A 16,283-nucleotide genomic window follows, 5' to 3' on the forward strand; every position below is an offset into this window, starting at 1 on the left:
AATAATTATAAGTTAAGCAACAATATGATAAAGAGTACTGGGGCATAAAAAGTGTTAAAGAGACACGATGGGAAAATAGTCATTCTTGCTTCAGGGAGAGTGAAAGGGTCTCTGTGTTAATTGCCTTCTCTTCACCTTGTCGGTAAGGAAGGGATTCCCACCCACAGGTTATGGAGAGAGGCAAACACACAACCCCTCAAGTAAGATAGATAGCAGTTGATTGGTCACATACACTCACAGACTGAGAGGGGAGGAGATTGCACAGTAGGATGGGTCATATAGGAGTTACACTTGAGGACAGTAAACAACCAGGGGCTGTGGGAAGCAGGCTTTATAGTATCAAGAGGGTAAGATGTTTCATGGTCCTCATGGGAGGATGTGATTGGCTTATTGGAATAATTCCATGACCTCACAGGTAACTGAAGCCAGCTACGCAGGGACAAGCAGGGACTAGGCCTGGTCATACTGATAAGGAAGGTTGTTTGGCTAGAGGATCTTATCTTTAGAAGCAGAGTGGGGAGGAAAACTTGTAGTCATGCCATTTGAGGCTCTTTCGATTTCACCAGATGTTAAAGCAGCACATAATATTGGGCTTTCATTTTAGGCCACACATCATAATCAAGGGGGTAGAATCAAAAGAGGCTGCATTCAGGGGTTACATTTGAATTCTTAAGTTCGACCTCATGGTTGTAGTAATTCAACAAACAGCGATGGGAGAAGGTAAGAAACTACCTTAAGCAAATGCATGGAAAGTAGAAAGAGCTGGAAACGTTTGAGTAAGTTAATTTTTTTTTAAAAAGATTTTATTTATTTATTTGACAGAGATCACATGTAGAGAGAGAGGCAGGCAGAGAGAAAGGAGGAAGGAGGTTCCCTGCTGAGCAGAAAGCCCAATATGGGGCTAGATCCCAGGATCCTGGGATCTCATCCTTGTGCAAGGGGCCCTGATAACATCTTGTGTATTCTTATAATTTTAGTAGATGTGCTGCTTATACAAAGATCTCCTTTTTATTAAATAATGGGATATAAGCCCATAGGACAGAGAATCATATCATGTGATTGTATGCCAACCTCTGAGCTGCAGCACAAGCCCATGGAAGGTAAAATCATTTACCTGGGAAGCTTACAATGTCTGACTTACAATATGTTAAAGATTCTTTAGCCATGTGTGTCTTACCTGGGAAGCTTACAATGTCTGACTTACAATATGTTAAAGATTCTTTAGCCATGTGTGTCTCTTCTAACTGAGCCCTACATCTTTATGATTATAGCAACTAACTTTGTGAATTAGAGCTAAAAGCATAAAAATTTAGTGTTAGAGACCACTTTTGTTCTCATCTTCCTCTTACCAAGAGATCTTGATTTGCAGATCATTTTGGTAGCATGAAATGCACAGCTCTGAGAGACAATCCACTTCATTCTCAGATGCCCAATTTGTCCCATATGGAACTAGAATGTTTCTTTTTACAACTTCATCTGTTGGCTCAAATGTACTTTCTGAATCAATATCATCTGGCCTATATGTGACTGAGAAAATGAAAAATGGCTTTGGCAGCTAACAGCTAAATCATGATGTTCCCAACTAGAACATAAACATGATCACAGGATATAAACAACATAAACAATGACCAAACAATGCATGCTGTGACTGTGATGGAATAGGACAGACACAATGTCCTTCAGGGAACATGTCTGAAATAAGATAGACACAAAAACTTTGCAACCACAAGACTAAAGAAATATACCCTTCTTTTTACTAACATAAGTGATTACTGCTTCTTTATCAAAGACAACTATAACTGCACTTCAGTACCCTCCCCATTTCTGGATGAAATTTACCAAGATATCTAGTTACCAAGATGTCTCTCCTTCCAGGCAGCACCCAACACAGAATGGACAAAACTTCCTTTACCCCTCTTTAGAAACAGTAGTATAACCCCTAATCCTATAATAGGCCCCTCCCCACTGTCTCTGAGCATGACATCCCATAGTCCCTATGATGTACCTTCTCTCCTGCTACAGAAATTTCCTTGACTGCAGGTGTATTCTTTGTGGTCCTTGACAGTCATGTCATTTGACTTCATCATGAAAGAATGAAGGGGCATGTTAACAGCGGTCTTGGTACATTGCTGGGAGTCAAAGAGACCTGAGTTCTAGGCCAATTAATTAAATGGGATACCTTGGATAGATCTCCAAACCTCTCTAAGCCTCAGTTTTATAGACACAAAATGAGAAGGTTAGACTAGGTTGATGATTTCTGATCCTTGAAGTTTCGAATGTCAGGGACCATAAGTTATTATAAGGGGTTCTTGAGTCCACATGGACATATGAATTTCTGCAGTCAGTGTAATCAATCATTGTATATTAAAATCACAACTAGCTTTCAATTTTAAAAGAAATTTTTATATGTTGGTATTGAAAAACCACTGACTTCTTTTGGAAGTTTATACAGTTGTAACCTTCCTAATGAACCCTGTCCCACTGATGCAGCCATCAAATATATTCAATATCATTTTGGAAAGTAAAGAGAATATGGAAGAGCCTGCACAGTTTCTTAGTGGAGTGGAAGGGAAAGTGCCACTAGCAGTCTAAATACCTATTATAAAGCATAAAGCAACCTGAGAACAAATGATACAATGCCCCTAGGAACTTGAGAGCCTGCTATAGTGCACAATATGTGGAACTCCACTTGTTTCCATCATGCTTGGGAATAAAAATACTGAGACTAATGGGTTGATGAGTTCCGTGATTACGAGCAAAATTCTGCCCTGGATTGTTAAGACATGGACGTCTCCCACAGAGGAGTTACTTCAGAATAGTAATGAGTTGCAACTTGTTATAGGCATTTGTTAAATCATTAAGATGTAGAAATCTAAAAATCCCCATTTTATCCTTGAATTAACCTCTATGTATAATACCCTATTTTTCTCCAGATTCTTAAACTCACAGCCTTCATTTGTTGTGTACTATATTATGAACCTAAAAGTTGTCTCCTGAATACAGTTTTTGTGCTATATTTAGCAGAGGGATGCTTCCTGTTCTCCCTCTATAGATATTCCTCAATGAGTGCAGTCTTCACTCATTGACACATGAATAGTCTTTCTTCAAACACAGCATCAGAAAAAGCTTCCTATTCTGTTAGGGGAAGTGGAAATTTATTTGATTTATGTGAATATATAAAGAGAACTTGAATAGAAATGTCTGTCCTTGAAACCATTATGAGTTTACCCTGATTATTGTCAATCATTTAAATGCTTCTGCAATGCAAGCTATGCTGACCATAACCTGGATTTGATTAAAAGCAAACTATCTAGGATTTTAACTGTTTAAATGGAAATATTTTATGTTTGGGATTTAAAAAAATGTTCATTTACTGGTTTCATAAGAATTCAAGAGATAGGCCTATTTACTACACTGAGTAAAATTATCATTAAGGATAATAAGTTACCATTTTTTAAGAAATCCCAGCAAGAATTAGTGAATTGATATTTGCACTGTATTCTGAGTCTTCAGGGAAAATATTAGAATGTAATTTAATTGAGTATTTCAAAAAACAAATTATAAGCTTACTAGATCAAATATCATATGTAGTTAGGCTGAGTATATACATATGCATAATATCATATCTATGTGTCTGCATGTGTTCGTGTTCATGTATGTGTAATTTTGAAGAGGAAGCACTAAACTGCAACCTGACAAGAAGCCTACTAGAAATAGTAAATAGCAACTTAACCATTAAATATATATGAATATGAGTTATATATTATATTACACATAATATGATTATATATGTATGTGTGCATATATATATATATATATATATGTGTGTGTGTGTGTGTGTGTGTGTATAAATTGGTTTTATTCTTATCTGAGACTATGCCCAGCACTATTCATGGGATTTATTAGCAGAAAAATGGATGAATAAATAAATGACGCCCCTGGTTAACATCTTTCTTTAACTTCTCATTTGTAGAAAGTTTATATGCACTAAATTTCCTCTAGCTTTAGGATAATTTCTCTTCTCTCATTATTTTACTAAAACTGTTTCATTCACTATCCACATTCCAGTTACCAAATTCAAAGGTCTCTTTTATCATTATTCATCATACTGTACCCCTTGGGATAGGTAGAATAATTTATCATGATTAAAAATTTTACCATAATTAAAAAAAAATCTCTGTCTCTCAATCATGATACCAATTCTCACATAGCCTCATAAAATTTACAGACTTTCTTTCTTCTGAATTTAACATTTTCTCACTCATGTGCTTTTATTTCCTCTACTTTTTACCTTCTTTCCCTGTAAAGGGCACCTGCCATAACCTTATACCCTGAAAACTTCAGATCTATTTCTGCAACAACAATCTACATTGGAATCTTTGTCCGTTTCCTGTTGCTTGTCCATCCTATCATTTGGATGATCTTTTCATATCTCAAATTCTATTTATCCCTACTAAATTCATCATCCTCATCCTTAAATTTATAACTTCATGACTAACATACTTTTGCCAATGACACTACATTTATTATAGTTATATTCAGGCTTAAAATTACAATTTAGACTACAAAACCAAATATCCATGGTATTATCTTCATAAAGTCTCAAAAGTTAACATGATCTATGACAAAGAGCTTCATGGTCCACTCCCAATCTCAGCTTAACACTGATAGACAAGCAATCTTCCTGCCGCTTACTCCAACCAGCCTCCCCAACCACTCAAAAGTGTTCTGTGGCTTACCTTACCACTGAGTAATAGACACTCTGAATTGCTTGTCGTTTTCGACATGATCATAAACAGTTTTTTTTTTATTAATTTCCATTATTGCTCACAACTACTATCTTTCAAATACCTTAGAGAACAACTTATGGAGACCACTTGGTGATTTTTAAATATGTTCCATGCTTTTTTTTTTTTTTTTTCATTATCACTGTGCATTCTTTCTAAGATATAAATTACTATGGATAGAGCTAAAATTGAAAGAAATTACCTTGTACATTTTAGGCAGAAATTCTAAAAAATTTAAAGCAGCTTAAACTTATTTTCCCTTCTCCTAATGTATCTAATAATTTGATTCTGTTATATTAATTATATGCATGTTGTATTAGTTTGTGTTAAAAGGTATGTGTTGAGTAACAAATGACCACAAACTTACCAGCATAAAACAACAAAAATTTAGTATCCCCAGCTTCTGTAGGTCAGAATCTAGAACACCATGGGTAGATTCTCTGTTCAGGGTTTCCCCAGGCTGAAATCAAGGTATGGATTGGGGCTGTGGCTCACATCTGAAGCCCCAAGCTCTTCCAAGCTCATGGTATTTTGGAAGATTCATTTCTTTGCCATTGTAGAAATGAAGGCCATATTTTTCCTTTTAGCTATTGACCATGGACCACTTCCTTCTCCTAGACATCTCTTGCAATTTCTTGACATAAGACTGCCACGGCCCATCACAGTATGAATGTTTACTTTATCTTCTAGGCCATCTCAAATATGTCTGCCTTTTTCTGATGCAACCAATTAGAGAAAACTTCCTGCCTTTACATATTTCATGTGATTAGATCAAGCCTTCAAGAATAATCTCCCTATAGAAAGGGGAACCCTCCTACACTGTTGGTGGGAATGAAAGCTGGTGCAGCCACTCTGGAGAACAGCATGGAGGTTCCTCAAAATGTTGAAAATATAACTGCCCTATGACCCAGCAATTGCACTGCTGGGTATTTACCCTAAGGATACAAACATAGTGATCCAAAGGGGCACGTGCACCCGAATGTTTATAGCAGCAATGTCCACAATAGCCAAACTATGGAAAGAACCTAGATGTCCATTAACAGATGAATGGATCAAGAAGATGTGGTATATATACACAATGGAATACTATGCAGCCATCAAAAGAAATGAAATCTTGCCATTTGCGACAACATGGATGGAACTAGAGCGTATCATGCTTAGCGAAATAAGTCAAGCAGAGAAAGACAACTATCATATGATCTCCCTGATATGAGGAAGTGGTGATGCATCATGGGGGCTTAAGTGGGTAGGAGAAGAATCAATGAAACAAGATGGGATTGGGAGGGAGACAAACCATAAGTGACTGTTAATCTTACAAAACAAACTGAGGGTTGCTGGGGGGAGGGGGGTTGGGAGAAGGGGGGGGTGGGGTTATGGACATTGGGGAGGGTATGTGCTTTGGTGAGTGCTGTGAAGTGTGTAAACCTGGTGATTCACAGACCTGTACCCCTGGGGATAAAAATACATGTTTATAAAAAAAAAAGAAAAAAATTAAAAAAAAAGAAAAAAAATAATCTTTCTATAATAAAATCAGCTTATACGGGACCTAAATTATATCTATAAAATCAATTAATAGCAGTACTTACATAGTGTTAACTTGAGTAACTAGGAGAAGGTATGTAAACACCAAGACTCTTAGGGAGGCATTTAGAATTTGTTTGCCACACATGTCCACATATTTTTTTCAATGCTGTTGACAACAGTTTACCATTAGAAGCCAATAGTCCTTCAGAAGCAGTCAAATCTGTTGACTAATTGCTGGAAAAGGGACAGCAACAAAAATTGTTGACTTTGGTTGTATATTCTCCAAATTTCAAGTACCAACAGTAACGCCAGTAACTGAAGTCAAATGTGGGTATGTATATGCCCCTACTAACTTGTTTTGATAAGATCATTACTATATGATATTCAAAAGTAAATCACTTTGGGAGCCATGCTGAAGATCTTTAATGATTGAAACTGCCTATTGATAACACCTGCTGTTAAATTATCTACGCCAACTTCTCTCTTTTCTATGGCACAGACTTTGGGATCAAAATCATGAATTCAAGCAGTTTCTTTGTGGACAATATTGGACTCACAGGAACAGCCTTCTGTGCAGAATTTGGGTAGCACTTTCAGTCTGGTTGAAGTATGTGTTAATCTTGGTTAACAAAAGAACAGATATAAACTATTTTTCCTTATCTTTAGTCAAACTTCTCCAGAACATCAACATATCAGAGCTTATCAGAGATGCCAATCGCAAATTAGTTGCCTTGTGAATCCCTAGAATGCAAGGACCAGATCCAAAATATATAAATCTTTAATGCTTTAACTAATCCTAACAATAAATAAATGTTCAATTGAAATATTATATTTGAGTAAGGATTTCTACGACCATGCTTAGCTCCTTGAAGAAATGGCTTTCTCAAGATTAAATTCTATATACTATACATGAGAAACTCCTCTATAAAGAACATTTTTGCATTTTCTCAAACCTACATTGAAATATCTGATTTGTTACATTTACTGGCTTCCTTTACATCAGTAGCCATGCAGTATCTTTTCCTGTTCATCGCCATATGAGATATAGTTTTGGTGACAGTTCAGTTCAACAAACATGCATTTAGGGACTAAAATCCAAGACACTAGACCAGGCCAGGAGCATAATAACCTGGAAGAATAATTAATTCCCCACCCTAACGAGTTTAAAGATACATATGTATTTCTTTTTACAAGAATATTAAGAGAATATTAGTTATCTGACTCATCGCTCCTTTTCCCCACCTTTTTATTGCTAAGAAACACAGAACTAGATTTTATATTCTCTTCTAGTAACATATTTTATAGGGCATTTATGCCCTTTTTTTCTTTAAATGGTCTCTGATTTTCTGCGTTCAAACTCTAAAAAATGTTTTTACTATTTATTCTTTAAAAAAAGATTTTATTTAATATTTGAGAGAGAGAGTGGGTGAGAGAGTTGGGGAGAGCACAAGCGGTGGAAGGGGCAGAAGGAGAAGGAGAAGCAGACTCCCAGATGGACAGAGAGCCCAGCACGGGCTTCAATCCCAGGACCGCAGGATCATGGCCTGAGCCAAAGGCAGATGCTTAACTGACTGAGCCACCCAGGCACACTTTACTATTTATTCTTATTGTGAGCTGTTTTAATTTTTTCTTTTTGCAAGTAAGTGACATTTTTTAAAAGTACCTAAACATTTGCAATAGTTAGTATTTATAGTAATATTTTCTTTCCAAATTAATTATCAAATTAGTTTAGGCATTGAAAACATTCAGAAATATTATCACATAAAATAAAAGACCTTTTATAAAAATTCAACTTTGTAGTTTTTAAACAAATCTTATTGTAAAAAAAAAAATTCACTTTAAATAATATCAGAAGATCAACAGATTAGTGTTGATTTTTCTTTAATTATACAATTAGAGTTATAGAAACTCATAAAATTAAATAACTGCTTAGGAATATGCTATAAATCTTCTTTATGACATGAGCATCATAAAAAAGCAGTATGTCTTCTAAAATAGCATTATATGTAAGAATGAAAGGGAGAGGAAATTGAAATTTATTGTACTGTTTTTATAGACCAGATCCTGAGCTGAGCATTTTACTTATTTCATCTTATTTATCAACTCATTGGTGATTAGACAGGAGAGTAACATTTGCCTTCCACATGCCAACTACTAAGCTATACATTTTTGTCATGATTTCTGAAAAGAAATATCCTGACATGTAGCTCCTAAAGCCCTTGTAAGTTTCTACATAAGAAGCATAAGGGCATCTTTTGTTATATTTAGTTTTGTTTCCTATTCCTGAAATAGTTCCAGAACACAAAAGTGAAATGAGTGTCTTTTTGTTGTTTATAACAGACCCCTTTCAACCACACTGGAGTTTATGTTAATGAGGTGACTTTTGGAAAGCCTCTAAGGATGGGGGCTGGGTGCCAAAGGGGCCACCCACATGATTAGAGGGTTGGTACTTTCAGCCCCAGGCTCATTTCCCCCAACATATTTGAATACTCGTAGTAGTTATTGCTTAAGCAATCCCCTAAGCTAATCACATTTCATACACAAAAAAGATGAACCTTGAGGAAGAAACTAGGTAATATTTATACAGATATAAGTAATGGGATTGAAGTGTGAATCCAGGTGCAGTATGGAGACTTCTGAGATGATCTCCATTGATCCACATCTTGTGCAATCCCATCTTCTTAAATGAGAGAGGGGCCTATAACTGGCTTTTAACCAATAATGTGAAAAAGGCAATGGTAAATCACTTCTATAATTTTCTTATGTTACACGGCAAAGGTGAAAAAATTGGACAGATATAACTGGAGTCTTTTATCAGTTGACTTTAAGTTAGTTGTAAGGGAGACAACCCTGGATGAACCTGATCTAACCAGGAGACAACTTTAAAGAGAGTCTAGAAGTAAGAGACAGGAAGAAGCAGCAACATGTAGGCTCTGGTTAGTTTTCAAGAAGCAAATGCCATGTGTGGACAGGGCCGTGTGAGAGGGTACTTCATTCTTATAACAACAAGGAGTAAAATTCTGCCGAAATCCCATGAACTTGGAAGAGGACCTCGAGCTAAGGATGAACTTGTAGCCCAGTCCACGTCTTGACTTTAGCTCATGAAACCTAAGAAGACTGGTTAAGCTCTGCTCATACTTCTGATCCACAGAAACTGTGAGGTAATAAATCTTTGCTGTTTAGGCTACCTTATTTGTGGCTATGCAGTGATAAAATCTTGCACACCAAGTCTGACTCATCTAGAATTAACCCTATACTCTTTCCCATTGTGCTGTGATATATGTTCGTATGACACATGACCAATGTCATAGTTGCTTACCAAGAGCTATTTTCCCACAACTCCTTCTTGCTATCATAGGATTTCCCAGTTTCCCTTGCCATCAAGATACAGGAAAGTGAATAAATTAAAGTCAATAAGACATGAAAAGAAGTATCTGACAAAGATTTTTCTTACTGATCAAAGAGAAAAATATGAGAAGCACTATTTGTTTCTTTTTACCTTTAATGTGGTTGTGTGAAGAGCCAATTGTTTGGAAGTGCACTGCCAGACTGTCACTATGAAGGAAAAGTCAAGACTGACAAGAAAGGCTAACCCACAGACCTGCCATTCGTGAGCTGCTAAGCAACACATTGCATTATGAGAGAACATCCCCATGGTGTTACTTGTGATGATAATAGACATAGTAGATACTAGATGGTAAAGTATACTTGCAGCTGAAAACATGCATATTAGTCAAGGTCCTCCAGAAAAACAGAACCAGTAGGATGTGTGTGTGTGTATACATAGAAAGGGATTTATTTTAAGAAATTGGCAGGTGAGCTTGTATAGTCTTCGTGAATGCCATTTCTGATGGGGGAGGACAGCAGGCTGGAGACTCAAGGAAGAGTGGCAGTTCCTTTCCAGAGGCAGTCTGCTGTAGGACTAGGAAGAGCTGAAGTTGCAGCTGCAGTCAAAGGGCAGTCTCCTGGAGAATTCTCTCTTATTCATGGGAGGTGATCTTTTTTGTTTCAGGCTTTCAACTGATTGGATGAAATCCACCCACATTATGGATGGCCATCTGCTTCACACCCAAGTTTATGGATTTAAATGTAAATCACATTAAAACACCTTCACAAAAACATCTAAAAAAGATGTTTGACCAAATATCTGAGTACTATTTCCCAGAAAAATCAATACATAAAATTAATCATCACAAAGTCCTGATAGGAGAAAATGATATGCCTCATATGTTTCATCATGATGATTCCTATCCCCTGCATGGGAAAATAAAATACAGCTTAAACAATAAAAATCATCATCATTTATTAAATGCTGATTTTATGTCAAGCATCGTGACAGATACTTTTATTGTGTTTAATCTACATATCAAACTTGTGAGAAATTAATTTTTTTTAGTATTTAATCAACAACTATTTACCACTTAAATGTATCAGGCTTGGTTTGGTGGCTACACACAAGACAGTAAACAAGAGAAAATCCCTGAACTCATGAAATTTATATTCTAGTGAAATAAGACAAAGGATAGACCAATTAACAAACAATTATGAGACATAACTTTAGTTAGTGGTAAGTGCTAAGAAGAAATTTAAGCAGATAATGGATAAAGAGTGAAGGAAGTGGTAATGTATTTTAGAAAGTAGGATTTTACCAGATACAGAAATGATATGAAGGAGTGAGTTATGCAAATATCTAGGAGAAAATGGAACACATGGAAAGAAGAGGAAGGGTCCCAAAGTGAGAAGGAGCTCAAAGTGTTCAAGGAGCATGAAGGAAAGTGAAGAGGCCTAGGAATTACTAGAATGGAATGAGTCAGGGTGAGTGAGTTAGGAGTTGATGGTAGATGTACCCCAAACTAAATCATACACAAACACAATCATTGGAAAGTTAGGTGCTTGTTTGTTTGTTTGTTTTAAGATTTTATTTATTTATTTGAGCAGGTTAAGGGGGGAGAGAGAGAACAAAAGCAGGGGTAGGAGCAGAGGGATAGGGATGAGCAGACTCCTTGTTGAGCACAAAGCCTGAAGTAGGGCTTGTTCCCATGATCATGATCTGAGCTGAAATCAAGAGTCAGACATTTAACCAACTGAGCCACCCAGGCACCCGGGAAAGTTTTGAATAGGAAACTGGTGTGATTTGATTAAAAGGTTTAAAGGTTCATTCTCTTCCTTGAGTGGAGCCAGCATGGAAAGGGGCAAGGGTGGGAGCAGGTAGGCCACCAGGGGGCTAGTGAAGTGATGCAGGGATTGGGGTGGTATAGGGGGCAGTGTGAGGATGATTGTTACACACAATCCCTTTCCAGGATTAAGGAACTAGGCTTGAGGAGTTTCAGAAAATTGCACCAGGCGACATAGCTAGTAAGTGGAATAGCTATCCGGAAACAAAGAATTCCAGACTCCAAAACTTGGGCTACTTCTCTGTATTTTTTTCTTACTTAAAGAATTAGTAAAATTTCTATTGTACAAGATTAGTGATGTTTGGGGGAAGTCGTGCTATATGTTATTATACTTTGGGGAAAAAATGACAGCAAAAAAGCTTGACAGAACAAAAATTAAAAGAGAAAAATACCCAAACAACAAAAAATCTCTCTTCAAAGCAAAATGGAATAGAAGGACGCAGACAGTTTTAGAGCTTCCTACATGTCCACTTGGTAGGAGAATAGCAATGCTTTGTTTTTTCTTGGTGAAGATCATTGTAATGACTTCATTTAAGGAACAACTTAGATCTAGGTAGAGAAGGTATAATTGCTTCACATTTAAACTCTCAAAATGTGTAAATAGAACATTGCTGATCACACACTGAGCCCGACTTTCACGCTCTTCCTCCTTCAACTTTAGAGACAGTCCAAACTTTCTTGAATATTATCTACAATGAGAAATATCTTTTATATTATAACCCAATAAAGACACAAACACACTCTTGAAACATATATTTCAGAAAATATTTATCTTTACCCTTTATGATGAACTCTGAAATTTTTTATTCTATTCTATTTTTGTTGTTGTTGTTGTTGTTGTTGTTGTTGTTGTTTAATGCTGATTGAAAGCATTAATTGATTTAAAGTCTACTACTAGGTCAACATCCCACAGCTTCAAAAGCATGGAAGTAGAAAAAGGGCTGGAGGAAAATTGTAAATATTTAGTTTCAGCACCCATTCATGCCTTTCTCAACTTAGGTGCAGGATTATTGCACAGTTGTTCTAAGGCCAACCCAGAGCCCAAGAGCAACTGGGTCTATAGTCATGAAAGCAGAAACTGTCTATGAGCACCCTCCTCAACCTTTTTGATCTCTTAAAACTTTCATCATTGCCAACACATAGCCATGTGTGGGTGTGACAGAGTTAGGGTTCTCTGGCTGAAACCTAAGTTGGATAGAGGCTCTCCTGGCAATGGTGGCCCTTGGCCCACCTGCCTTCCAGGCTGGCAAGGTACCCACTGGTTAACAGTTAGGAGAATGAGCTCTGGAACCAGATGTCAAGCGCAGCCCTGCTTAGCAATGATTGTGTAAGCTTCGGAGGAATGCTTAACTTTGTGCTTCAGTTTACTTAGTTTTGTAATAACCCTAATAGGATCTCACTAAGGGCACTAGAATAGTAAATGAGTTGATGTAAACAAAGGGCTCAGCTCAGAGCTTGGCACAAAGTGAGCATGCAGTTGATAATTGTTATAATAATAATTACTATTATTACTTTCATCATCATCATTATTATTATCATTAGTGTCAGGGCAAGGCATGAATGCAGAGGGAAAGGGGACAGAAGAGAGTGACTGAAACATGGTTCCTTATTCTTTCACTACTCCCAACTTTAGGCACTTACCAGAATCAAGTAAATGTGAAGAAGCATAGAGCTGAAGTCTTGGAATTTATCAGTCTGACACCTTCACTGATAGGGAGCATGACCCAGAGCGGTTCAGTGACTTCTGAACTCACACAATGGTCTTGAAGCAGAGTTAGGATTACATTTTGATTTTTATGACACTTAAGTAGTGACTCCTTCCATTTCATGGCATTGTCATTCCTGGCAAGAATTCGTAAGCAATTGTCTCACAGAATTTTTAATTTCCAAAGCCATATGCCAATTGGTATTTCATCATGAAGAGCTAAATAGGAACAACAGTAAATATTTTAAAAGATTAAGGGACCCTGGTTTATCAGATATTTAAATGGTTTAGTTTATTTGTGACAGTTTTATGTATTTTAATGATTTATCAATAATATAAATACAAGCTGTCATATCCCTTTTGATTTATTATATGATAGGACCTACATAATATTTGTGCATATTTTTAACATTGCTTTTTAATATTTGATAAATATTTAATGGATAGATACTGAAAATTACTTTTCAATGTTAAGGTAATTATACCTAATAAAAATGCCTAAAAGGAATGTGTGCCCAAATAATACATCATATGTTAATAAAAGAATGCACGTACACACACACGGGAGGGAACTGAATAGTCTTTGGGATTAAATTGTTTATTATTTCTCAAGTAAGAAAAAGTTGGAGAACTGGTTCTGTGTATCCCACTAAATGTTCCTGTTTCACATCATATCAGCAGCTGCTAAGGTAAAAAGTGATGGTGATAGTAATTTCTAGAGGGTCAGCAATACCATCATTCAAATAGTGTAGCTAAATCTTTCATCAAGTCATTAGTGGAGTTAATGGTTTTCCAAGTGTATGTTTGTAGATCACAGTATAATATACACACAGAGAATTTACACATATTGAGAGAGGGACAGAGAGAGAGAGAATGAAGAAGAGAGAAAGGGAGAGGGCAAGTAAGCATTGGGTTAGTTTAAAAATTTGGATACACTATATACAAAGAGTTAATAGTAACTAGCAACATTTAAATATTCTGTGGAATAATGGATATTTTTGCTAATAGTGCCAGCTGTTAATAAGAGAATACTTTTATGGGGCACCTGGGTGGCTTGGTTGGTTGAGCATCTAGCTTTGGCTCAGGTCATGATCGAGTCCTGGGTTCGAGTCCCTAATCAGGTTCCTTGCTCAGTGGGGATCCTGCTTCTCCCTCTGCTTGCTGCTCCCCTTGCTTGTATTTTCTCTCTCTCTCTCTGACAAATAAGTAAAATCTTTGAAAAAAAAATAAATACTTTTCTAAAATTATAATGATGAGGCTTTTAGTCCTGAATATAATGGTTTATTTGTTATTTCCTAACTAAATTCAACAATTAAAAAATAATAAATTTCCAAAATATATAGGCATACATATTGATGAGCCTACTTGATAATGTATGTTCCTGAATACAGATACAAACAAACAAAATATCAAGACTTTTAAAAGCAGAGAGGCTGTTTTTAATCGATTCACTGAAACATTACCAATTCCTAGAAAACTTTCTATAAGCCTGAATCAGAAGTGTTTGACTGATACTACACTTAAAGAGAGAATTACATTGTTTACTTACTTCTGAGTAAGATGACTTTATTAATTTGTATAATCTAGTGAAAGAAAAAGACTGATAGACACAAACTAATTTTAAACCAACCAAATTTAAAAGTTCTAAGAAAGTTTTATTATTTTTCTAATGGGAATTAGAGTAATAGAATTTAGTTTATGTATTAATAATTAGGAGTTACACATTTAATCTAGACATTTTTCTTTTCACACCATTTATTGAAATTAATACTCTTCGTTTTATCTTTTGATGTTTTGTTGTTAGAAGGCTAACTAATGTTTAGTGAACATTACAAAAACCTACTCTTTGGGAAGGAACTGAGATGCCTACAGAAAAGGACATTTGTTTTTTCTCAAAACGGACATCTTTCTGTAATTCATCTACCCGACGAGAGCACTTTCTGTAATTCATTGAAAAACACTGCATATGCTAGCAGCGCCCCTAATTATGTCATGTGACCGTTTGTCTAAAGAGCCCAGCTAAATATAAGGATATGTGATGTAAGGAAACGGAAGGGGAGTGGAAGCCTAGAATTACATGGTACTTTCAGCTTGTGTTTTGCTAAGTGTCTGCGAATTGCCTACTTCACGTACCTCTTCAAAACCTCACAGCTCCATCTCACTGCAACCCCATCTGCAGCACCCAACCCCACGCAGAATCCAACAAGCTCTGAATATCCCCTTGCGGGAGCAACCTCAAAAGAGCACCACATACCTCTTGCTTTCTGTCCTGAGCTTTTGAAGACTCTGTCCTGAAATAAAGCATCACTCATGGACTCACAACTCCAGCATTAGGGCACACATAGAATACCCCTTGACAACAGAAGGAGGATCCGATGGGCAGATCTTTATTTCTGAGATGTGTTTCATAAGTCTCCATAGAAGGTCCTGTGACACTGGGCACAAGTTGTTACAGTGGTGACCAACTCATTATATTCTTTTATTTTCTGCCCTTTCTTTCGAGATTCACTCCTTCCCCTACCTGTCCCTTGATCCTGCTCTCCGGTATCACTTCCCCAAATAGCACTGCATGAAACCCTTTGTTTCAGGCTTTGCTTCTGGTAGAACTTCAGCTAACACTCAGTCCTTCCATGATCACATATCCTTGATGGGACTTCAAAGAGGACGGTGGATATAAAGTGCCAATATATACATACACAAGGTAATATAAGTGTGCATGTGTCTGTGTGATATCCCAACATTAAAAGAAAGTCTAAATACTTTTATCAAATGGTCACTATTTATTCTATTACACACTACATACTCTGGAATAGGAAGCTGGAGTCATGTCCTCTTGGCTTCCCATAGTCTAGACCATGGCTTACTCAGCTCTTCTGTTGTAAAAATCGCTCCCACATGGGGCCCATGGCATTCAGCTCTCCTACCCTCACACCTGCTGGCTACCAGCATATATCACATCACCATAACTCACCTCATTTCAAAGTACTAAGACCTAGCATGTCTCTTTGTCTTTGTCTTTCTTTAAATACCTGGTTTCAGGCAGATGTATTTTATCAGTTAAAATGTTACAGTGTTTAAAATAAAGCATTATAG

General features: G+C 36.6%; 1 long non-coding RNA gene across 1 annotated transcript; it reads left to right on the forward strand.

Moving 5' to 3' along the window:
• Nucleotides 1-632: 632 nt before the first annotated feature.
• On the forward strand, nt 633-10,576 carry LOC309863178. Its single transcript, XR_014310918.1, has 3 exons — nt 633-720; nt 6,811-6,918; nt 10,324-10,576. It is a non-coding gene; the product is annotated as an uncharacterized lncRNA (long non-coding RNA).
• The last annotated feature ends 5,707 nt before the right edge of the window (nt 10,577-16,283 follow it).

Source organism: Mustela nivalis (genome assembly GCF_964662115.1).
Source record: "Mustela nivalis genome assembly, chromosome: 4".
Taxonomy (NCBI): domain Eukaryota; kingdom Metazoa; phylum Chordata; class Mammalia; order Carnivora; family Mustelidae; genus Mustela; species Mustela nivalis.